The following is a 24,822-nucleotide window of genomic DNA, read 5'->3' on the forward strand; positions in this document are numbered from 1 at the left end:
GAGAGAAGCCTTGCAATTCCCAGTCAGACACCCTCCTGATTTGGCTAGGGAGTGAAACATGGACTATTTCCAGAAAGGCCTTGCATTGACTCTGATAGGGAGGGAAATAGTGGAATATTTCCAGATAAGAGCTCTTGCAGTCTTAGTTGGCCACCTGTTTGATAACAGACTGTGAGAACAGTAGCCTGCCTTCTCTTGTTTGATAAGTGCTAAAACTAAGAAGACCTTGCATACTCAGACATTAATTCATTTAACAGAAGGTCATTAGAAATCTGCCATCTGGATGGTGAGGTAATATTCTATGAAAACCTTTCTTTCTTCTCTTTGATGCTGAGAAGATTTTTCACGTAAAGATTGTAACTGAAAACCTTAACCAATCAGGTTGGAAGAGAGGCGGCTAGGGAGGGGGGAATTGCACTAGGTCATATAATTTTCCTTGACTGTCACCTCAGGGGAGCTCCTTGATCTTCACTACCTTTGTGAGACTTGTAGTATGCCCTTTTCTCGAGAAAAGCCAAAATAAACTTTCCTTTTTGCTCAGAAGGGTCTCTATATTTTTTAAGTGGATTTTCATCCCACATATAACTTAACAGGGAAACTTGGTTTGTATAACTACAAATGTATGATTTATATAATTTATGTCATAGACAATGCTTGTCTTCTCAAGGAGGGGAGAGGGAAGGGAGGGACGGAGGTTGGAACTCAAATAATTATAAAAAACAATGAATGTTAAAATTTCTTCCTGTAATTAAAAAATATAAGAAATCATTTTTAAATCAAAAAATGAATGAATGAGTAACATGTGCTGTGTTATTCACATACAGAACCAGAAGAGGGATAGACGAAGTGGACTAAGTCACTTTGGTCAGGGCTTGGAAGGAACTTTTCAGATCTGACAAACACTGAATCTCTTGAGGGCTGATGTCACTGACCTGAGATACTTTTATACAGAATACACCAGAAGTCTAACAAGCTTAAAATTACATGAAGACAACTTGTATATTCTTGCTGAAAATTTCTATGACTTGGTTTAATATTTATTTCCATTTCAAAAAGAGTACATGGGAAGGGGTTATAAGGGGGAGATTATCACCTCATTGATTTGACATATTCAGACCCAGAACTTCTTTTTGGATCTAGTTTAAACCTACTCTAATAAAGACTAGAAATTTACAAAAGGCCAAAATATGAAGGACTTTAAAAGTCAGATAGAAAGCCAGGATTTACAGTGCTTGCCGATAATCCAACTACTTTGGAGGCTCAGAAGTTCTGAATTATAAGATGAAAGGCCAATTGGAGCCCACATCAGTTAAGGGTATTAACATTTCTGAATTCCTGCTAAGAGGGGTTACTAAGTTGCCTGAGGGTGGGTGAACCAGCCCAGGTCATGAAAAGCCTCGGTTTCTTCAGTTGTAAAATAGAGAAGGAGATGGCAATATATGCCAGTATCTTTCCCAAGAAAAGCTTAAATGAGGTCATGAAGAGTCAGACATGATTAAGCGAAACAACAATAACAAACTGGAAACCTTGCACTGCTGTTGTGAAAGTGTTACATCTTTTTCTATAAGAAGTTAGTTTCAGGAAACTGTTGAGAGTGGTAACAAGACAATCTGAAGAAACTATTTTCCTATCATAGAAATTATTGAGGAATTACTGAAAGAAACTCTCTTGATGTTTTAACCTTTATTTTGTGAAGCAGATGAAGCTAAATCTTTAGTGGAAACTTCGGTTTCTTAGGTAAAATGAATGGTAGAATATATTTCCAAAAGTAATGAAAACTATTCCGTATCACAGTAAGGATTTGAGGTGATTCGGATTGTGTTTTGGCTCTCCAATAAAATATAATATTTTCTAAATCTTTATATTATTATCAGTTTTATTGTTAATGAATTATACAGTCAGTATATTTAATACTGAGGTGATCCTAGAAAATAAGGGGTTTTGATATGAGATATGAACAACTTCTTATTTAGATAGAACTCTGAACTAATTGACTAATTAGTGAGAAGTGTTGCAACTTGCTGGTTGGTTCTCTTCCTTAGCTATTAAAGAAGATCAAAATGCCATTGTTATGTTTGAGACAATTTACAGTGTGTCTGACTGTGGCTGATCAGACCAATATGAGCTCAGAATGCTCTACTACAAGTTGGGCACAAATAGTCCATGTGAACACTTGGGACTGTTTACACTTATGTCATGTTTCCTTTGAACTTCTTCAATATCGCCTACCTCATGGAGCTCAGCACCCTCTCTGGAAGGCCATGCCATGCTGGATGGTCCTATGCCAGAGTTTCCCATGCTATACAATCAATTCTAAAGTTCTTAAGAGAGACCTTCAGGGTGTCCAATTATCATTTCTTTTGACCCTCCCTATGAGCACTTGCATTGTGTACCATAAAATAGTCTTTTTGGCAAGCTTACTTCTGGCTTTCTAACATCGTGCCCAGCCAGTAGTAGTTGCACTCTGTAGTAATGTTGTAATGCTAGGCAGTTTAGCTCAAGGAAGGACCTCAGTGTTGTATCTTCTCCTGCCTGCTGATCTTCAGAATCTTCCTTAGGCAATTTAAATGTAAGTGATTCAGTTTCTTGACATGGCACTAAGTAAATTAATGAGGTTTCACAGGCATATAGCTACAAGGTCAGCAGAATGGCTTCTTGGACTTTCAGTCTAATACCTCTTATCTTCCACTAGCTCTGGAAATGTGCAGGTCAACTTCATTATCAATATGTACTCCCCTGGAAAGATCACTGTCAAGGTAAGTGAATTTCTCTTTTCTATCAACAATGTACTAAAAGAGGACAAGCTTATAATGCTGGGTGACTTTAATGCTAGAGTAGGCTCAGACTACCAAACATGGCAAGGAGTCCTTGGAAGAAATGGAGTTGGAAACAGCAACAGCGATACTCACCTACTTCTGACAACTTGTATATCTCATGACCTTCCCATCACAAACACTCTTTCATTTACCTAAATGCAATACAATTTCCTAGATGCACCCTTGTAGCAAAAATTGGTATCTAATAGACTGTGTGATTGTAAGGAGAAGAGACGGACCAAGGATGTGAGAGTAACAAAGTCAATATTTGGTGCAGAGTGCTGGACTGATTAAAGACTCATCCTCTCCAATCTAAATATTTACATTCAATTGAAGCATCTGACACAAGGCACAAAGACTACCAGAATTAATGTCAAGAGATTAGATGCCTTTCTGAGTGGGAACAGTTTGTTGCTAACTTGGAGAAAAAGTTGAATCAACACATAGTAGATTAACAGTGGAATAGGATAAGAGTGGGCAGCTTTCAAAGACCTGGAGTTTAATCCTGCATTTGCTCATCTAGATTAGAATACGTACAAACTTCAAGACTGGTTTGTAGAAAATGATGGGGAAATACAGAAGCTAATAAATGAAAAACAAGAACTCCACAGAAATCCATCAAGAGGATAGTTCATCCATTTCTAAGAAGGCAATATTTAATTCCATCAAAAATAAAGTACAACTGAAGTTTACAGAGATGCAGGACTCTTGGCAGATGAAATTCAATTTTATGCTGATAGTAACAAAGTGCTTTTATAATGCCCTGAAGGCTATTTGTTGGCCAAAGACCTATGGTGTATCCCAACTACTCTGTATCAATGGATCCACATTGATTTATGATAGGGACATAATCCTAGAGATAAGGGTTTTTTTTTTTAGGTTTTTGCAAGGCAAATGGGGTTAAGTGGCTTGCCCAAGGCCATACAGCTAGGTCATTATTAAGTGTCTGAGACCGGATTTGAACCCAGGTACTCCTGACTCCAGGGCTGGTGCTTTATCCACTGAACCACCTAGCCACCCCCAGATGAGGGTTGAAAGTTTCCATAGTGTTTTTAACAAACTATCATCAATCAATGAAGAAACCACCGAGCATTTACCTCAAGTTGAAGTCAATCAGTCCCTAGCTAAAACTCCAACTGAAGAGGTTTTGAATGCCATTAGACTCCTTGCAAATGGCAAAGCACCTGGTACTGATTCTATTCCAGCTGTGTTTCTCTTTTGGTGATTGCTGGTAAGATTCTTGCCAGAGTCCTTCTCAATAGACTGATCCTTCTCCTGAGAGATAATCATCTCCCTGAGAGCCAGTATGACTTTAGAAGGAATTGAAGGTGTTTGCTGCCTGACGACTCGAGGAAAAATGCCAAGAGCAGAACAGAGGTCTGTATACAACATTTGTAAATCTGACCAAGGCCTTGGATCCTGTCAGTTGTGAAGATTTATGGAAAATTATGTCAAAATTTGGTTTACCAGGGAAAGTCATCAGTATTGTATGTCAGTTCCATGATGGCTGGCACAGGTTCTGGATAGTGGATGATACTATCTTGATTTCTTGGTCCCCAGTGGAGTGAAACAAAGCTGTATCCTTGCTCCCATGTGTTTCAGTATGATGTTTTCAGCCATGTTTTCAAATACCTTCACTGAGGATAAACATGGCCTCAAGGTCAACTACCACGTTGGTGGTAAATTCTTTGATTTGAAAAGGCTACAAGCCAAGACCAAAGTAGAGGGAGTGTTGCATTTTCTTCTGTTTGCAGATGATTCTGCACTCAATGTAGCCTCTGAATCTGAGAGGCAACAAAATATGGATGAATTCTCTGCTGCTTGTGCTAATTTTGACCTAACAATTAACATGAAGCAAACACAGGTGCTCCACCAGCCAACACCACACCATTCATATGTTGTCATCAATTATAGTAAATGGAGAAGTTTTGGATACTGTGGATAAGTTACAACTTGCTAATTAATAAGGAAATATTCACAATTTGATTGCCCTAGAGTTTGAGATCATAAACATCAATACGACAACAAGTCAAGTAACAATTCAAGGAGTGACCCACAATTGCGGTTTGTTGACACTTGCTTTGAAGGTATTCATTAAGAACTAAATTTTTATATCTTGTAGTAAATGTTATATTTTCTACCATTTGCTGGTTTCAATGTATTATCAATAGGAACAAGAATAATTGCCATTATTCTACAGTTCTATATAGCAAGGAGCTATTATCAGTTTAATAAATGGTCAGTACTTTCTTGGAGGAATAAATTATCAAGATTGCTATCTAGAGGCTTGTTGTTACTAGTGTCTAAGGAAATTTAGTCTGTGCTAATTCCATGATCCTAGGATTCATGTCTGGGGCAAATAATTGAATGGTTATTGGTGAGTCCCAGAGACATATATCTTGGAGGAATCATAAGATTTGCCTTAGAAATTCAGTCCTAAGAAACAGTACGATGTTAAATTAGTATCTGATTACAGTACCAAAATATCTGAAATCAGATCTAGAAAGGACCATAGAATCATGGATTTATAGTAGAAAGGTACATTAGAAGCCATCTAATCCAAGTCCCTTCATTTTACAGATGAAGAATATCAGACACAGAGAGATTGCTATATTGGTCCAGGATCACACAAGTGATAAGTTGCTGACGTGAGATTTTTATCCTGTGATCAGATTATAAATCCAAAAAACTTTCTGCAGTATTGCTCTCCTTGCATGCTCATCAAGGAAAGGAGAATAAGATGAAGCACCATAATAAATCTTACATAGTCTATTTCTTTCTCTCTCCCTCCTTATCACTTTATTTAACTTTCCTCCCCAAAGGTATTTAAAGCCTCAAGTCAGTCAGTGAGTTACAATGCAGTCTTCCTCAAATCTATGAAGACTTCCCTGGATGAATGGGCCAATAAGAACAATTTGTTCTAATGACCTTGAAGTCACTGGAGAGCTCAGAGATTTGTCAGACACCAAAGAGGCTAATCCATTGGCTTTTGTCTTTGCACTGGATTTTTATGACTCTGGAAAATAGTGAGACTGACTACTTAATAAAACTCTACCTACTTAAATCTAATTCATGTCCAAGTCAAGACATCACCCCTTGATGTCATTAGTCCTCTTCAAAACATAGGAAAAAAAATATTTGAAACCACTGCCAAAGTGAGAATCAGACAAAAATCTGGACAAAACTTCAAACAGATTGCAAATGAGTAAAAAAAAGAAGATAACTTTGCAGAGTCATATCTAATTCTGTCAATGAAGGAATGTAGAACCAAAGACTGAATGGAAAGAACTGTTGTTAGTTTCTTTTTATGCCTAAACATCTCACTCAAAGGATTCCAAGATTTGACCTCAACTCATACCTGTCCTACAAATATAATTCCTTAAAGGGGGAGACAAGTCATTTAATTCATTGAATGGTAATTTACTAAACTCAGATACTAGATTTGGGATTGGGAATACATAGATAAAAACAAATAGTGTCTGACCTGAAAGATCTTAAAATCTGCTAGAAGAAATCAACTCTATTAATAAAGAAAAATATTTAGAAAGTACACAATAGTTTTTAGTGAGGTTGATGTGGAATTAACCCTTTTTTTTAGAACTGCCAACATTCAGTAAAACGTTTCTCTATAAGTACTTACATTTTGATTAAACAATAAACTTGTCAAAAGACTCAAACCTTGCTGTCTATGGTTTTGCTCTTAGTCTCTTTGATAGAGGACTTCTCCAAGAAGATTGTGCCAGTATAATCCAAACTATGATCTCTGCTGGCAATCTCTCCCGAAGATCTGCTTCCCAAAGCCCTAGTCCTTACCCAGGAATTACCTTATTCCATTGACCCAGGTCCAATTGACCCAAGTCCAACCATCAAGGGGAGCAGAAACATCACAGGCCCTGCAGTCATAGGGCCCAGGTAAAACTCCCATCTCTGATGTTTACTCCTTGTGCAATCTTAAGTAAGTCACTTAGTTTTGTGGGTCTCATTTTCTTCATCTGTAAAATTGGTTTGGGAATGCTAGACTAGCTAACTCTAAGGTCCTTCCTAGCTCTAATTCTATCATCACATGATTCCACATGGGGTCTAATTTCACCTCTAAATGGAATAGTTGCATTGAAAGGTGCTTTTATTTTCCTCTCTGTCTTTACCAGACATTATTTCAAAAGGACAGCCCTTTTTTTCCCCTAAAATGTTCTAGGTAGTAGTGAAAGACAATTCTAAAATATTTTGCTGGAAAATGTCATCCATATCCAGTGAAAAAAATTGTAGAGTCTGAATGTAGAGAAAAGCAGATTATTTTCATTTTTAAAACTTGTTTTATGATTTTTTTCTTTCTCCTGTATTTTTCTTGTTTTATTATTTTTCCTTTCTCATGGATTTTTCCCCTTTAGTTCTGATTCTTCTTTCACAAAATGACTAATATGGAAATATGTTAAGTATGATTATATATATATAAAACCTATATCAAATTAGTTGCTGCCATAGGAAAGAGGGAGAGAAGAGAGGAGGTTAGAAAAATGTGGAACTTCCAAAAAGATGGATGTTGAAAACTATCTTTGCATGTATTTGAAAGAAATAAAATAAAGTAACATTTAAAATGCCCTAAGTCGTCCATGTTTACATTAAAGTTCTCAAAATATCAGATAATACAGACTTGTTTGCTTTCCAGTAGTTCTAAGATTCATTCTCCATTCTATCCTAGTCAGTGAAAAAAAAAACAATAGATCCTGCTAATTAAGTCCCATATGATATTTTAGGATCTCACAATCATTGCATCATTACATCACATAATTAAATTATTACAATACATTACCTTATATTTGACACTCCTCTCTCCATGAAGGGTGTGCCCAAATGAAGTTATAAAATTGGTCTGAAACACCAGCCTCCACCAGGACACCACCCAAATAAGCCAATCTCCCATTCAGAATGACCTTATGAAGACTTTATTGTAACAGACACTGCCCAGGTGCTAGAGATACAAAGGCTGAAAGGAACTCATCCCTGCTTTAGTAGGGGATGCATGGTGTTATAGAACTAGATAGAAAATATGTGCAAAATATGTACCAAAAAAATATGCACAAGGCAACAGAAAGAGGAGGGACAAGCTTCTGAACAGAGGGGTTCTCAACCTGAGGACAATGACCTTCTTTTCCCTTGTTAATATTTTGATAAAGATATTTCAGTATAATTGCTCTTCTTTGTAATTTTATATATTTCCATATTTCTATGAAATTTGATCCATTTCTTAATTCCTGTGTCTTCCTTCTGTTACTTATTTCCTATTTGTCCTCTATACAGCTTGCTTTGCATTTACTTGTTTGCTTGTTGCCTCTCCTTTTGGATTATAAACTCCTTGAGAAGGGGGACTGTCTTTTGCCTCTTTTTATGTAGCCATGGCAGGTACATAATAAATGATCATTGACTGATAGATTTTACTTCATACACTTAAAAGCATGATTGTGAAGCATTCATAGGTATTATCAAACGCTTGGAAGGGGCCATGATGCATTAAAAAAAAGTGTTCTGGAGAGTCAGAAAAGTCCTCAGGTAGGAGGTAATGCTGAACAATGAAGGAAACTTAGGCCTCTGAGAGGCACCACTTTAGAAAGAATCATAGGGATAAAAGTGAGAGATATCAGTTTGGGAGTCCAGAAAAACTTCCTACAATTTGGAGCCATTAAAGTTTTCAAAAAGAGCCTAGAGAACCACTCATCAGGTGTGTTACGATGGATTTAAAAAACCACTGAGGGTCAGCTAGATAGTGCAGTGGATAGAGCACCAGCCCTAAAGTGAGGAGGAGCTGAGTTCAAATGTGGTCTGGGATATTTAATATTACCTAGCTGTGTGACCCTGGGGAAGTAACTTAACCGCATTTCCTTGCAACATCCTCCCCCCAAAAAACCTACTGAGGACTTTCCAGCTCTCACACTATGTTTATATTAACTCTAAAATTTTACAAATGGTGTGGCATCTCTCTGAAATTTAAGGATTGAATCTGATCTATGTCTAATTAAGCTAAATCTCTCTCTCCCTCTCTTCTGCTCTTCTCTCTCTGTTCTTTCATCTTCCTCCTTCCCTCTGCTGCATCCCTTTCTTCCTACTCCTTCCTCACTACCTTCCTCTATCTTCTTCACTGGGCATGGGAAGATGGGTAAGGAATAGGACTTTGAGGAAGCAGAGGTTGGGGAGAGATTGCTAACAGAGATTATGATCTAGATTATGCTTGCTCAGTCTTGGTAGCAGAGGGCCTCTCACAAAAAAACTAAGAGCAAGACCATAGGCAGCAAGATTAGAAACCTTATTATGACATCTCCATCTACCCCTTTCCCCCTTTTTTTCTGAATATTAATTTATTTTATTTTTTCCAATTACATGCAAAGTTGTTTTCAACATTCATCTTTTTGCAAGCTTTTGAGTGCCATATTTTTCTCCCTTCCCCTTTCCATGAAAGTGAATAATTTGATGTGGGTTATACTTGTACAATCATGTTTTAAAATTTTTCATATTAGGTATATTATGAAAAAAAGAATCAGAACTAGAGAGGAAAAAAAACAAAGTCCCTTCCTCCTTTTTACTTCTCCTTGTCTCCCTTCTTATTCTTTTTTTTTGGCAAGGCAATGGGGTTAAGTGGCTTGCCTAAGGCCACACAGCTAGGTAATTATTAAGTGTCTGAGAACGGATTTGAACCCGGGTACTCCTAACTCTAGGGCTGGTGCTTTATCCACTACACCACCTAGCCGCCCCATCCCTTCTTATTCTTCCCTCCATCTGTTTCTCCCTCTATCTCTTTCTTTCTCTCTCTCCATATTCTCTTTCTCCCTCTGTTCCCTTTCCCCCTTTCTCTATGCTGCCCAGCCTATGCCTGTAACTGTGACTGTGAATCACTGGAGATTCCTGCCACAGATTCCATCCCTTATCTCCAATTGCTTTAAATTCCCTGTAGGAAAAGCCAATTTCAGTTTCAACCTTTTTCTCCAGCAACCAGAATAGGGCAATACATATAGTTGGTGCTTAATAAATGCTTATTGTCATTGAAACAGTGTTTATATCTTAGTTCCACTTCACTGGGATAAGGGAGATTTATGGTAAGATAATGAACCTTTGGTTTGGCTCTCCTACAACTATGGTAGGTTGAAAGAGGAGAAACCATATTTCAACCTAAAAGAGAATTTTTTGCCTTGAGAGAGATGGGGCTGAGAAATATTTGGAGTGTTGGATTCTATGGTATATATATATATAAAACCATCCGAACTTTTACTAATCCAGTTAAATGACTGTTTAATTGTGTACTTGAGATCAAAGGATGTTAACAGACTGGATCCATCAGTCTGAGATGCAAAGGATGGAGATAAATTTCAATTCTTGATTAGCGATGATTGGTAATTCCTAGGCAGAGCCCAAAAGGCAAGAGTAAGACAGAATGCTATGCAACTGAGAGATTGCCTGTGGTCTGTATCACTTTGTCAACTTGAGCAGATAGATGGAACTGTGGATAGAATGTTGGCCTGGAATCAGGAAGACTTCAGTTCAAATTCAGACTCAGATAATTCCAAGCTGTGTGACCTGGACAAATCATTTAATCCCTTTCAGCCTCACCCTACCATCTGGCCACACAACATGAGAAGATGTTCTTGGTTGATACCAATTTCTCTAATGTTCTTACATCTCTTTCCTCTGTTCAGTCCCCTTTGCTAGGTGGCCATGCTCAACCCATTGAAGTGGTGGAACTTTGGGCACAGAGTAGTAGTGCAGTCTTTTCTCTTTTATCTATATTGAGACAAATGTTATCCTTTCCTTTCTCTTTATTGTTCCTTACAACCAAATCCCTCTATAAGTAAGGAACATACCTAAGCAAATAGTCTTTTAAAACTGTTAAACCTCCCCTGTTTCTATATTGATTTTGTATTGGTCTGCTATGTAATCCATTGTAAACTAGTGAGTCTAAGTTATCTAACCAGGCTCTCTTAATTAAACATCAAGATTACCTTGAATTAACAAAACCTTAAATCCCAGTCAAGCTGATGCTTTCAGCTAAGATGTTATAAATTCTTAACCTTAATTTTAAAATGTAATGTTAATCTATAACTTTAGCTCCTCCAGATGTCATGTGCTCCTTAGTCCTGCCCTGGTATCTCCCAGCTCAGCCCCTAATGCCACCTGATCTTTTCCCCAAGAGCTCGGAAAAAGCTACCTTCCCCCTCCCTCAGGTGCTGAACAACTAGGTAGCTTTTAGTTACCTTTGTTCCAGCCCAGTTGCTATAGGGGGCAGTAGATGGCACAGTGGATAGAGCATTGACCTTGGAATCAGGAGGGGAGGAGTTCGAATCCAGTCTCTGGCACTTATCAGCTGTGTGACCTTGGGCATGTCATTTATGACTGCCTGGCATCAAGGACTATCTCCAGTCTTCCTGATTCATATCTGGCCACTGGACCCAAGTGACTCTGGAGGGGAAAGTGAGGCTGGTGACTTAGCACAGTACCCTCTCACATGTACTTGCCGTGGCATCACCTTCCTGATGTTGTGGTCTTCTTTGAAAATGAAAGACAAATAATTGTTGCTATAGTAACTGTCATGCTTCCTTTACCTTGCTACTTTTCCTAAGTATTCTCTTAGCTTCCATAGGAAAATTTAGATGATCAATTCTCAGTATTGCTTATTTACTTATAGTAATCTTTGTAATAAAGTTTCTTTTTTTTTGCTCCTCTGACTCAGAGAGTTTTGTGCTTTCCTCACTTAAAAGAACCACAGCTGTGGTTCCCTCTCTTGCTTCTGGATCCAGCTGTACCATTAGCTTATGGCATTGGAGAATATGATTGGTTCTTATTGAAGCCATCCACTGGAAAACACAGTCCTCTTCCTTTCCCTGTGATTCTTCTCTCACAATATGTTCAATATTGATCTATGTTTAGCATGGTTCCAAATGAAAGCCTATATCACAATGTTTTCTGTCAGGGGGGAGGGAGGGAGAGGAAAAAAATGGTAAAACCCAAAACCTTGCAAAAAAATGATCGGTAAAAACTGCCATTATTTGCAGTCGGAAAAACAAAATATTTATTAAAAAATGTAGGGCTAAAATAAAATGGCATGAAATTTATTCTCTAGAATTTACCAAGATACCTATGGGAGGAGGCCATAATGGAAATGACCATTTCAAACAGAGAGGAGGGAGAATTTATACATTGAAAAGAACAAAGAGATATTAAAACCTCTAATGATTAGAGGATCAGGCACACATTTGCTCATAGATATGTCACCTTTACATTGCAGAGAGAAGATGGCTATCTATCTCTTACTTGATACCAGATACCTATATGGTTCTCATAACAACTAGCCAGATTTACCAGTTTCTAATCACTTCTCTTCCTGTTATTGTTTGAGCAATTAAAAATAGGAGAGATAGAAATTCCAAACTCATAGTCCTTAATTACAGATTGAGAATTTAGACTTTGGTCAGGAGCAACGCTGTTAAAAATATTAACTATGATATTGCCAATCTTTCTCATTACCTTCATTGTAGGCATCTTTCCTCATACAGGCATAGCAGATAGAGACCTGGTCTTGGAATCATGAAGACCTGAGTTCAAACCTCTGCTCATCCTATAGTAGCATTGCCACATATGGGCAGACATAACTAGAAATTATGAATAAACTCAGGGTGCGTGATTTGGTAACAAAACGTCAGATATCCATAGACTGTTCTAGAACTTTTCAAAGACATTTAGAGTATTTCATTGGAACATTCTAACACCTCGGTGAGGTTAGCAGAATAGCTTACCAATCCATATCATAGTGATGAGAAAATCAAAACTAAGGAAGATTAATTTTGCTAGGATCAGAGATCTAGAAATGAATGGTTCCTGAGAAGTCATCTTTCCAACTCTATCACTTCCACCTATATCAACCATGCTTACTGAAGGTCACAGAACCTAGGGATAATGAAGTTCCTCCCTCTCCAATGGATTCCTTCAACTCTTATCACCCATCAGATTTCTAAAGTCTACTTTCTGAGAGTCTAGGTTTGGACAAGACTTTTGATTTCCTTGGTAGAGGGAAATCCCAAGTGATAAAACACTTTCTGTCTATATAGATCACCAAGACCTCTCCCATTTTTAGTCCTAAAGCACTTAACTGTTGACTCAAGTCACATCCATCAGTATGCATCAAAGGCATAATTGTGGGAGATTCAAGCAAGTGCAAATTTAGAGAATTGGAGATTCTTCCTTAGAAATTCATCAAGAACAAGTTTCTTTATCCATGATTGCTACCCTTTGCTAGGAAAGATACTTGATCCAAAGCTCAGGAAGAATCTGCCTGAGTCTCAAGATGAGACCCTGTGGTCTCAAATTCTCAGATATGAGTTTGAGGGATGATAAAGGCCTCTTTCTGAGTCTATTAGTGGTCCAGAATTAAATGCTGATAATCACAGCCACATCCTTTGTAAGATTCTAAGTAAAAACCACAAAACTGTCAAATTAAAAAAAAAAAGATTTCATACACTCAGTAATGTGTATATCACATAATTTTGTTTATCTTAATTACTTTGGGCTAAAAATGAAATAATGAAACATTAGTTATGCATAAAGTTATTCTCTAAAGTTTATCTAGAACTCTATAGGTGGAAGACATCATTAGAGCTGTATACCCAGAGCATGAAGAGAGAACTTATAGAAAAACATACAAAGAATCATAAATTTTTGGTGCCTAACCAATAAAGTTACACATTAGGGTATAAAGGTGTCATTGATTACTTTACCATCCTCTTACCATCCATAAAATCTATTCTATATCAGAACTGACAAAGATCCAATTAGCAGCAGGGCTATTGTCTCCTTTTTTGCCTTGTTATTTTATGTTGTTATCAAAAATGTTAAAGATATACACACACATATATATATATATATATATATATATATATATATATATATATATATATAACATTGGGATTTCTCCATTTCCAAAATATCTTAAGTATAAGAATTTTGGGGGTCTCTTATAGGGACAACCAGACCAATTTCCTGCCTTCTCTTTATGTAATTTTTCACACAACTGTGAAAGTCAAGTTGGAGATGCATTTAGAGGGGGAACAGGCTAATTCATACAGAGTCTGACTTCCTTCCAATTTATAACTGGAGAGACACAGATCCTGAGAAAGGCAGAGGAATTTCAGACTTATAAACCTTAATTAGAATCAGAGAAATTGATTTTTTTATCAGAATTATAAGTTATAAAAACTTATTAAACTTTGATAGTTTTTAGGAAGTTATTCAGAGTTGGCTCAGTGAATAAAGCACTAGGTTAGCATCAGGATGACTTGAATTATAATCTGGCCTCAGAAACTCACTAGCTATGTGATCCTGGGCAGGTCATTTGACCTCTATTTGCCTTAATTCACTAGGAAGCAAATGGATAACTACTCTTGTATCCCCATACAGATTCATGAAGAACCTGAAACAACTGAGCAACAACATTTATGGCAATGAAGTAATTTTGTACAAGGATCTAAATATCTCTTATACATTTACATGTCCATTTATTCACAATGGCTTTACAGAGAAGGCAAATGATGAATATCAGTTCTCATATCCAGGTAATGAAACACACCGAGATCTGCCCAGACTTTGACTCAGGGCTAATGTTCATTCTGAGTTTACTTCATGGATAGAAATACTGATATGATTTAAGTGCCTCACCAATATCTATGTCATCTGACCACAGAATCTTTTGTGAGCTTTTGAATCATGTTTCAAAGTATTCATAATTCATGAAAGCAGGGAAGTGCTGGATAGAGGGAAGTTCTGGGGTAGAGATGGGATTCTGATAGGTAGGAAAGTGCTGAGTTGGAGGTGGGATTCAGAGAGACAGGGAAGTGCTAGGGAGGAGGTGAGATTCAGGGAGGCAGGAGGTGGTAGAGAGGGAAAATTTGGAGTCAGCAGATCTAGATTCTCATCCTAGCTTCCCCACCCCCACAACAAACTGTGTGATCTAAGGGTAAACACAAGATCTCTGTATCATCATCTCCAGAGGGAGAGATTCCTCCCAGGTCTCCCTTTCTAAAAACCTGAATAGCAATCATTCCATCTATTTCTATTAGACATTACCAACTTTTATTTGGCCTTAGAATAAAGGATTCTAGATTGAGAGCTGGAAGAGACCTCAGAGCTTATCATTTTACAGGTGAGAAAACAGATCCATAGAGGTTGAGTGATTTGGTCATAATCACAGAGGTAATAAGTGGCACTCAGAATTTGAACTCAGTTTCTCTGAATCCCAATTCACTGTCTTTATTTACTATTCTATGCAACCTAATTAATGTGTACATATATTCATTTATGTATCTGTCTTTCTCTGTTGTGTGTGTGTGTTGGTATGTGAAACATTAAACACATATTTTAGATATAATTTATAAAATCTATCACATGCACATATATAATATATTTCATATATAAATATGTATTATATATTTAGCCAATTTATTTAGCACTTGAGCATATATATGTATGTATAAAATGATCCTTGGTGCTAATTCTTTAGGTCTGAGAAACAGTCACAAGACCTCAGTACCCAGGACAGGTCTGGTCTGCAAAGCATCCTCCTCAAAGCAATTCCAGATGGCAAACATTCACAATTGAGTGTCATCTGGCCAAGGACCTCATGTCTATAGTCAGCTTCCCTTCCTGTCATTAAGAACTACTCTTCTGGGTGACTGTTCCCTTAAAGAATGTAAACAAAAGTGACTGGATAAGAAATCCTGGAGTTGAAAACTTAAAACTCTCAATAACTCCTGATAATGCATCTGAAGGACTGCAATGGCTGGTATATAGGTTAATTTAATTCAGTGATATTAAATGCTAAGCCCCTAGAAGGCAGAATGAGGATCCAAAGGGGTGCAGTTACCACTTGGGAAACTTTGAATGAAAACACCAAGGAGTCTCAATAATATGGAAAAGATCTACATCTAAAAAGCCTTGGGTTCCCATTATATCCAAACCAAAACCAGTCATCTTGTTCTTTCTTTATCAGGCCACTGAGTTCATATGGTTCTGGAAGTGATAATGAGAACAGTGTCTTTGTACAACTTCCTCTCAGTTTAATCAAACATGTCACGTCATCATGATGTTAAGATCTTCTTTGAGAACTAAGAAAACCAAATGATAACTGCCCTGGGAAAAAAAAAATCTCACCATGTTCTGACCTGAGGAAAAAGATTCATTTTGGTTTTATTGAGTTAAATTTTTAGGAAGTTTTAAAGGAAAGTAAGTATAAATTTTGCTGAATATTCATTTATTTAGTTAGTTAGGTAGTTTTTGCAATGCAATGGAGTTAAGTAGCTTGCCCAAGGCCACACAGCTAGGTAATTATTAAGTGTCTGAGCCTGGATTTGAACTCATATATTCCTGACTCCAGGGCCAGTGTTTTATCCACTGCACTACCTAGCTGCCCCCAACCATATTCTTTCAATGGTCTTCCCCAGACAGAAATTCTAGGATCATGGAATTAGAAGAGATTGAATTTCCTTAGGGGAAGTTCCTCCAAAGAAATGTTATTATTCCTTACTGGGGATGCCAGCAAGAAAATAGGGTCAGGCATTAGAAATATGTATTCTACAGAATCTCAATAGGGAAAAAGGTGGACTCCTTGTTGGGAGGATGATGAGTCAACTATTATGCAGTATAAAGTTTGGTTTGAGAATCCAAAAGGCTTCAGAAATTGCTTCGGCCAAAGCATGGAACTTTCTATTACTTATAAAGTTATGGAATTTTACTGAATAACCTCCCCAAATCAGTTTAGAGCAATTGAACTATTGTTATTGCTGAATTATTGTTCTCAGTTTTTCTTCCTTTGATTATACTTTGGTAAAAAGTCAAGAGAAATGAAATTTTAATCAACTCTTCTATTAATTAGGGACTTGTTCTAAATACAAAGTGCACTTTAAATGGGTAAATCTGGCAAATTAGACTAAAGTAATTTGTATTGTTACTACATTACATGCTTTATTGAACAGATTATAACAGTATTAACATAATTAGTTAATATAAGGATTATCTTAGATTGATAACAGGATGCCAGCTACACGCTAAACATAAATTCTATATTAAATAGAATTCCAGGGAAGAGCTTGACTTCAAAATCTCCTAGAGAAAAACTTAAAAGTTTGGATCTGATTTAATGTTTTGTCTTATGATGAAACTAAGTTTAGGAATAGTTGATTCTTTATTTCAGATAGAAAGGGACCTTATGCAATTAGAAAAATCTTTAAGAGAATGGGAAATATGTATCTATTTTGTCTAGGCTATTTGTCCTTTGTGCTGATCCATAGCTAATAATTATTTTGTTTTGGAGTGATCAGGCACAGGAAAGAGGCTGTTAGAAAAAGGTAAGCTTTCAAAAAAACTTTAAAAGAGGAGAAATCTTTATTTCTTTCTCTGTTTCCACCACTGACCATATTAGAGATTGATGAAATGAAAGACAAATACCAAAATTAGTTGAAAACTAAGATACCAAAAAAAAAAATTGAAAACCAAATTTTTAAAAGAACATTCGGGGCAGCTAGGTGGCACAGTGAATAGAGTACTGGCTCTGCAGTCAGAAGTACCTGAGTTCCAATCTAGCCTCAGACATTTAATAATTACCTAGCTGTATGGCCTTGAGCAAGCCACTTAAACCCATTGCCTTGCAAAAAAAAAAAAAAAAGAAAGAAAAAAAGAACATTCAAATTTCTTTCCTTTCCAAATTAAAATCTGAATGCCTTTATAAAGAATTTTGATCAATTTATAGAGTACTAACACACTGTAGAGTTTAATGAAGACAACAATAAAATTCACAGATAAGTTAAAGGACACTTTTAAAATGACTGAGAGATTGATTTAAAGATGAAGTTTGTATTTTAAGAACTATCTTACTAGGCAGAAGATATGTTCAGGAGAGATTCAGTGAAATAGAAATTCAGGGAAATAATAAAAATAAAAAATATAGGGAATAGTTTAGTTTACATAAAAGGAAAAAAGGAGAAAGGGTCATGCTGTTGGCAGTCACAGCTGTGACTAAAGGAACAAGATACTGTGATTCCATTTGCAGAGATTGGGGGCTGGTGGTGCAGCTCTGTAACCCTTTCATAGGAGAGAAAAAACCCTTAGCTTTCATGGTATTAGGGCTGATTAGAGTTCCACCAAAGTCATTTTGATCAGCTCACAGGGATAGCAGCTATGAAAGTAAGGATAGTCATTCTGAAAAGCCATAAATGATCATAATAATAAGTGACCAAGGCTGATCAAATTAGAAAAGATCAAATTAAAATCAAATTAAAATTTTATAAAGATATAAAATATTGAAAATTTGAAAGAAAAGCAGAACTTGCAAATTATTTAAAAAAACAAATCAAATGGACTTAATTTTGAATCATTTGAAGGAAAAAAATTTTAAAAGAAATTGAAAAAAGTTAAACTTTGAGCACTTTAGAAAAAAGTACAATCTCTATCAGATAGTTTTCCAGTGGTGCTATTACTATGTCATTCTTGTGCCATAGTTGAACTCTTGGTCATTGCCAAGTGAATTCCTTCATAAAATAGTTGGGTAATTGCTTTTCTGGCATAACAAAAGTTAACTTTGAGAAGGTGATAGATGATTTCTTCTCCAAAATCATCCTGCTTACGGAAACCTGTGACACCATCCAATGTGGGATTTATTGCACTGAGTGAGTTGTTTTGGGGGTTCTATCACTTAGAGTCTTACATACACACACACACACACACACACACACACACACACACACACACACACACACAAAGAGTGATTGTAAGTAATTCTAATAACCTAAAAAAACCCTTAAAGAAATTGGTATGGAATGTGCATTTATAACCACTAAAGAACTAAAAAAGAGGAAATTTAATTGGGAAATTTAAAAAGCTCAGAATGAGTCAAAGTGTAAAGAAAGATGGAATCCATTTGCACTGACACAGATTAGATTCAAAGTTTGAAAGTCAAGGGTCCTGGAGTGTTGAAAAGGCAATTTCAGAAAGGGTTTTAGTCCCATTGAAATAGAATTAATAGCCTAGCTGTATGACCTTGGGCAAGTCACTGAACCCCATTGCCTTAAATAAAGAAAAAGAAATTGAATTAATATAAGACTACAAAATAATTAATTCATATGACTACAAAATAAGCATAACATAACATGAATTAATTGATTGGTAGAGAAAGAGTTATTTCTGTTCTGATTTAAATAGTCATGGTAAAGGACTTGTAATTTAGAAATTTTAAAGGAATTCATTTGGTTATTTGGGAAACTCAAAGAAATAAACAGTAATGGAAAGTTAGGATAGTCACCATGAATTTAAGATAAGCCAACTAAAAATAATGGGACCTTGTGCAAATTGAAGTTTAGTTATTGCCCCTACTCATTATAAATCAAAACTGATTGGACTGAAATATTATAATGGAATTAAATTAGTAAATCTAATCAGTCCTTATTTGTATAAAATGAATAATAAACATTTATACCTATCCCCTAGGGTTGTTGGGGAAAACATATAGTTTTAAAAAGCTTAACACAGGGGTGGCTAGGTGGCATAGTGGATAGAGCACTGGCCTTGGAGTCAGGAATACCTGGGTTCAAATCCATACTCAGACACTTAATAATTACCTAGCTGTGTGGCCTTGGGCAAGCCACTTAACCCCATTTGCCTTGTAAAAACCTAAAAAAAAAAAAAAAGCTTAACACAGTCCCTGGTTTGTATAAAGGATGAAGTATATTGTACTTCCTATTTTGTAGGAAGACTTGTAGGAACAGAACAAAATGCTAACTAATTTACAGGTATTTTTTCTAATGACTTAGAATGGTAACAAGTTGAGAAACTTAGACTAAACGTTTTAAAGTATTATTAAAAACAAGCTTAAGCAACTTTCAAGCTACAGAAAAAAGCCTGTAATATGGTATGTACAATATATAAACCAACACTATTAGTATGAAAATGCCAGGGGTAAAAAAAAAAAGTTCCCTCTTTGAGTACTTACAGAAAAAGATTATTATTGTATGCCAACCCTGTCCAAGTTTTGGGTCCCTAGTTCTGAAATAAATACTTCTTCTGAAATCATAACTTTCATTTTTTTTAGGTTTTTGCAAGGCAATGGGGTTAAGTGGCTTGCCCAAGGCCACACAGCTAGGTAATTATGAAGTGTCTGAGGCTGGATTTGAACTCAGGTCCTCCTGACTCCAGGGCCAGTGCTCTATCCACTGTGCCACCTAGCTGCCCCCTGAAATCCTAACTTTCACTGAGGATATTGAGCCTAGTTTGCTATATTGACTCTGAAAAAGAAGATGAACCCTATTGGTGACTTTTGGTAAAGTTATACATGTTACTATATTATATAATACTACGTATTATAGGTATCATAGTGAGGGATCGTGAATTGACGTTTGAATCACAAATAATAGAGATCGTGAAGTTTTAAAACTAACGAGTTATTTAGTTATAAAAGATCACCCTATTGCTTCCTTTCAACATGATTATATGATTAGAAGGAGATTTGACACAATTTTTAAAACTAGATAAAAAAAAATTTAAGCCTAAGGAGCCAAGATGGCAGCAGGAAGCTAGGACACTTCTAGAGCTTTTCCAGAAATGACTTTAAATGAAGACTTTAAACAGACCATAAAGTGAAAAAAAAAAAATCAGAGTGAAACAAAGTCTCAACTCCAGATACTATGGAGGAACTTCAGTAAAGGTCTGTCTCACGTGGGTAAAAGGGGACTATAGCCTAGTGTATGTGACAGAGATGAGAAGCCAGCAGGAAGCCCTTAACCACAACACAATTCATGTCCAGGTTCAGCAAGCAAGGCAGTAGTCCAGCATTGAGGGTTCCAGTCCCAGCTTGGAAGGCAAAATTTGGCCCCCTAGTACAACAGGCAGGAGTGGGTTGCAGGCAGCTCCAGTTAGGATTACACGGGACTTATCAGCTTCAATATTAAGGAATCAGAGGGTCTAGAATATGATATTCTGGAAGGTAAAGTCACTTGAATTACAACCAAGAATCAACCACCCTGCAAAATTCAGCGTATTCTTTTAGGGGAAAAGATGAACATTCAATGAAAGAGAGGACTTTCAAACTTGACTTATTAAATGTCCAGAACTGAACAGAAAATCTGGTCTTCAAATACAAGACTCAATAGATACATAAAAGGCAAACAAAAAGGAAAAATAAAATGTTAGGCAAGAAGTCTAAATGGGAAGACAATATCTCTAATTCTTAAGAATTGCTTTCTCTTAGGAAAGAAGAAAGGAACATAATTAGACAGAGGGTATGGATATAAATTGGTCATGAAATGATGACTTACTTTAGTCAATGAGGATTGTATTTCTATTGGGAAAGCTGGAAAGAGGGCACTCAGACAGAGGTCATCAGTATCAATTGATTATGAAGTGATGGTACTTCAGCTCATGAGAGTTATATTTCTATTGGAAAAGTTGAAAGGAGTATATTTGAACAGAAGGTGTGGGTACAAAGTGATCATGATGATGGTAATGCATATGGCTCTTGAGAATTACCCTTGTATCAGGATAATTAAACAAGTATACTTTGACAGAGGGGATATAAGAAAAATATAAAATAATTAAGATATAAATATACTGGGAGAAGAAAGTAGAGACATTAGAGGATAATTAGCATTGCATGAAGAGGCACAAACCATCTATTATAGTAGAAGGAAGAGTATAAATACTAAGTCTTACTCTGAGCAGAATTGACTCAAAGAGAGAATTACATACATGCTCAATTGGGTCTAGAAATTTTATCCTGCCTTACAAGGAAGTAGGAGGGAAAAGGAGAAAGGACCATGTGAGGCATTTAGCAATCAGAAGCAAAACAATGGTGAGGACAGATAAGGGGAAAGGAGAAAGAAAACTACAAAAAGGGAGAATCTATAAGGTGGGGGATTCATTGCTCATCCAAAAGCTGACTGAAATTTTCCGTGTTATATGACATGAAGAAGTCATCCCCTAAGAATTCAAGGATGCCTCCACCGTCCATCTCCATAAAGGTGAAGGAAATAGAGTGTCCTGTGACAATCATAGGTATATTTCTATTTTAGTCATTGCTAAATGACTTACATTAAAATGCTTCACACAGTAAGATTCTTATCAAAGTCCTTCTCAATAGACCGGAAGATGATCACTTCCCTGAGATCCAGTGTGACTTCAGAAAGGGTCGAGGAAGAGGCAATATGATGTTTGCTGACTGACAATTCCAGGAAAAATGCCAGGAACAGAACATTTGTAGATCTGACCAAGTCCTTTGATAACATCAGTTATGAGAGTTTATGGAAAATTATGTCAAAATTTGTTGCCTAGGGAAGTTCATCAGTATTGTCACCTTCAGGATGGTGTGCTTGCCCAGATTCTGGATGATGGACGATGCTCTTGAGATTTCCCAATGGAGTGAAACAAGGTTGTGTGCTTGCTCCCATACTTTTTAGCATGATGTTTCCTGTGATGTTATCAAATGCCATCACTGAAGATGAACATAGCTTCAAGGTCAGCTAATGCACTGATGGCTACAAACCAAGAACAAAGTAGAGGGAGTGTTGGTATATGAGCTTCTGTTTGAAGATGATTGTGCTCTCAATGCAACCTCTGAAGCAGAGATGCAACAAACAGCAGATCTATTCTCTGCTGCTAGGGCTAATTTTGGTCTAACAATTAACACCAAGAAAACCCAGGTGCTCCATCAGTCATCACCACACCAGAAAATGGAGTTTTGAGTACTGTGGACAAGTTCACTTACCTTTGCACTGTCCTTTCCAGGGAGATACACATTGACAATGAGGTTGACACAGGCATTATCCAGAGCTAGCTCAGTGTTTAGGAGTTTCTGAAAGAAAGCATGGGAGAAAAGGGATATTAGACTAACTGCCAAATTGAAGACCTGCAGAACCATTGTGCTGATCCAATTCCTCTATGTCTGTGAAATTTGGACAATTTACCAATGCTATGTCAGGAAACCGAATTGCTTTCATTTGAATTGTCTTAGGAAAATCCTGACAATCACCTGGCAGGAGAAGATACCAGACACTGAGGTCCTTTGTTGAGCTAAACTTCCTAGCATTCCAACACTACTACAGAGAGTACAACTACAAGAGGCTGGGCACAGTGCTAGAAAGCCAGACATACACTTGCCCAAAAAAAAAGACTATTTTATGGAGAACTCACATGGGACAAGTGGTCATGGTTGGGGGGGGGGGTCCAGAAGAAGCAATACTGAAACACCCTGAAGGTCTCTCTTAAGAGCTTTAGAGTTCATTGGGAGAGTCTGGCACAGGACTGCCCAGAATGGTATGCCCCCATCAGTGAGGGTGCTGCACCCTATGAGGAAGGCAGAAGGCATTGAAGCAGCTCAAAGGAAACATGACATCTGTAAGATGTTCACATGGACTGTTTGTATCCAACCTGTGGTAGACCATTCTGAGCTCTTTCGGGCTGATCAGACACAGTTGGACACATTGTAATTTGTCTCAAATATAATGATGTCATTTTAGTCTTCTTAGATAACGAAGGACAAGAACCATTTTGTCGTACATATTTAGCATCATGGTTCTTGATTAGTGAGAGAGTCACCTCAGATGTTTATTGTATATATAGTGTATTATGAGTTTTTTTTTTATTTTGGTATTTGCAAGGCAATGAGGTTAAGTGACTTGTCCAAGGTCACAGAACTAATTAACTATTAAATGTTTGAGGCTGGATTTAAACCTAGGTGCTTTTCACTCCAGGTCCAGTGGTCTATTCACTGTGTCACCCAGTTGCCCTTATGAATTAAAATTTAATGAAATGGAATGTGTTCCATAAGTTGTGCCCATTTTTCCTCTTCTCTAATGTCACCTTTACAACTCAGTAAGGTGACTGACCCTGTCTAGTGTTGCATCACCCTTGGAGGGCTGCCTTCCATTCAATTAGATGGTAATGAAGAGTCTTTCTGTAGATTGAAGGGACAAATGAAACAGTTGATTTATGACTGAGGAACTTTACTCCAATTCTATTCAGTATTATTCAAATCATGGTGACTTTAATGGGGGTAATGATTATTAGTAATTAGGAATGTATACTCATTTAGGGATATATATTTATTCAAATATCTAATAGTAGTATAAGAATAAGTAATATATTAATCCTTACTTTGTATAAATCACATAGGGGTATAGAGTCAATTGAAATGCTCTATAAAATTCTTCAAGCTGGGGCAGCTAGGTGACACAGTGGATAGAGCACTGCCTTGGAGTCAGGAGTACCTGGGTTCAAATCCAGCCTCAGACAATAATTACCTAGCTGTGTGGCCTTGGGCAAGCCACTTAACCCCATTTGCCTTGCAAAAGTCTTCGAGGTGTAATAGTCAATATTGTTCACTTCTGTAATAACAAGATATGGAGATATCTCTATCCTGTTTTGCTCAGATTCCATAATCAAATTATGCATAGGTGGTGACTTGTTATGGAAAGCCCCTCCCACTTCAATATACTGGTAAAAGTATATCTATATCTATATCTAATCTATATTTAATCTATATCTATATCTATCTATAGCTATATCTATATCTAATCTATATCATTTATATCTATGTCATCTATATCTATATCTATATCATCTCTATATATCTATATCTATATCTATCTCTATATATAGCTATATCATCTTTTCTACTCCATCTTTTGGAATAGGCCAGCTATTTCCTCTTCTACAACCTTGAGATTAGTCCATCCAACTTGTGATCATCTAGTCAGTGGAGATATTCCTTGTTTCACCCAACTTATAACCTAGCTGACATTTGTTTTTCCCTCTTTTCATGCATTCTGTATTTCTGATAGCCATTCTTGAATTTCAATATATAAGGGCTTAGAAAAATAGGGCACCAGAAGGAGAGGGCATCTCAGATCATATGGGACCATAAACCCTTTAATAAAATGCCACTGGCTCAGACCTCTACTTCAGTCTCTTTTATTGAAGATGAGACAATTGCCCA

General features: G+C 36.8%; 1 protein-coding gene across 2 annotated transcripts in view; it reads right to left on the reverse strand.

The window, feature by feature from the left end:
* Positions 1 to 22,674, reverse strand: part of LOC141496075 (interleukin-36 gamma-like) — a 33,564-nt gene extending 10,890 nt beyond the window's left edge. For both annotated transcript variants that reach the window (XM_074198202.1, XM_074198192.1), the window contains exon 1: positions 22,594 to 22,674. The gene's annotated coding sequence lies outside the window, so the exon portion shown is untranslated. The remainder of the gene's footprint in view (positions 1 to 22,593) is intronic.
* Positions 22,675 to 24,822: the final 2,148 nt, after the last annotated feature.

This window comes from Macrotis lagotis, chromosome 1 (genome assembly GCF_037893015.1).
Source record: "Macrotis lagotis isolate mMagLag1 chromosome 1, bilby.v1.9.chrom.fasta, whole genome shotgun sequence".
Taxonomy (NCBI): domain Eukaryota; kingdom Metazoa; phylum Chordata; class Mammalia; order Peramelemorphia; family Peramelidae; genus Macrotis; species Macrotis lagotis.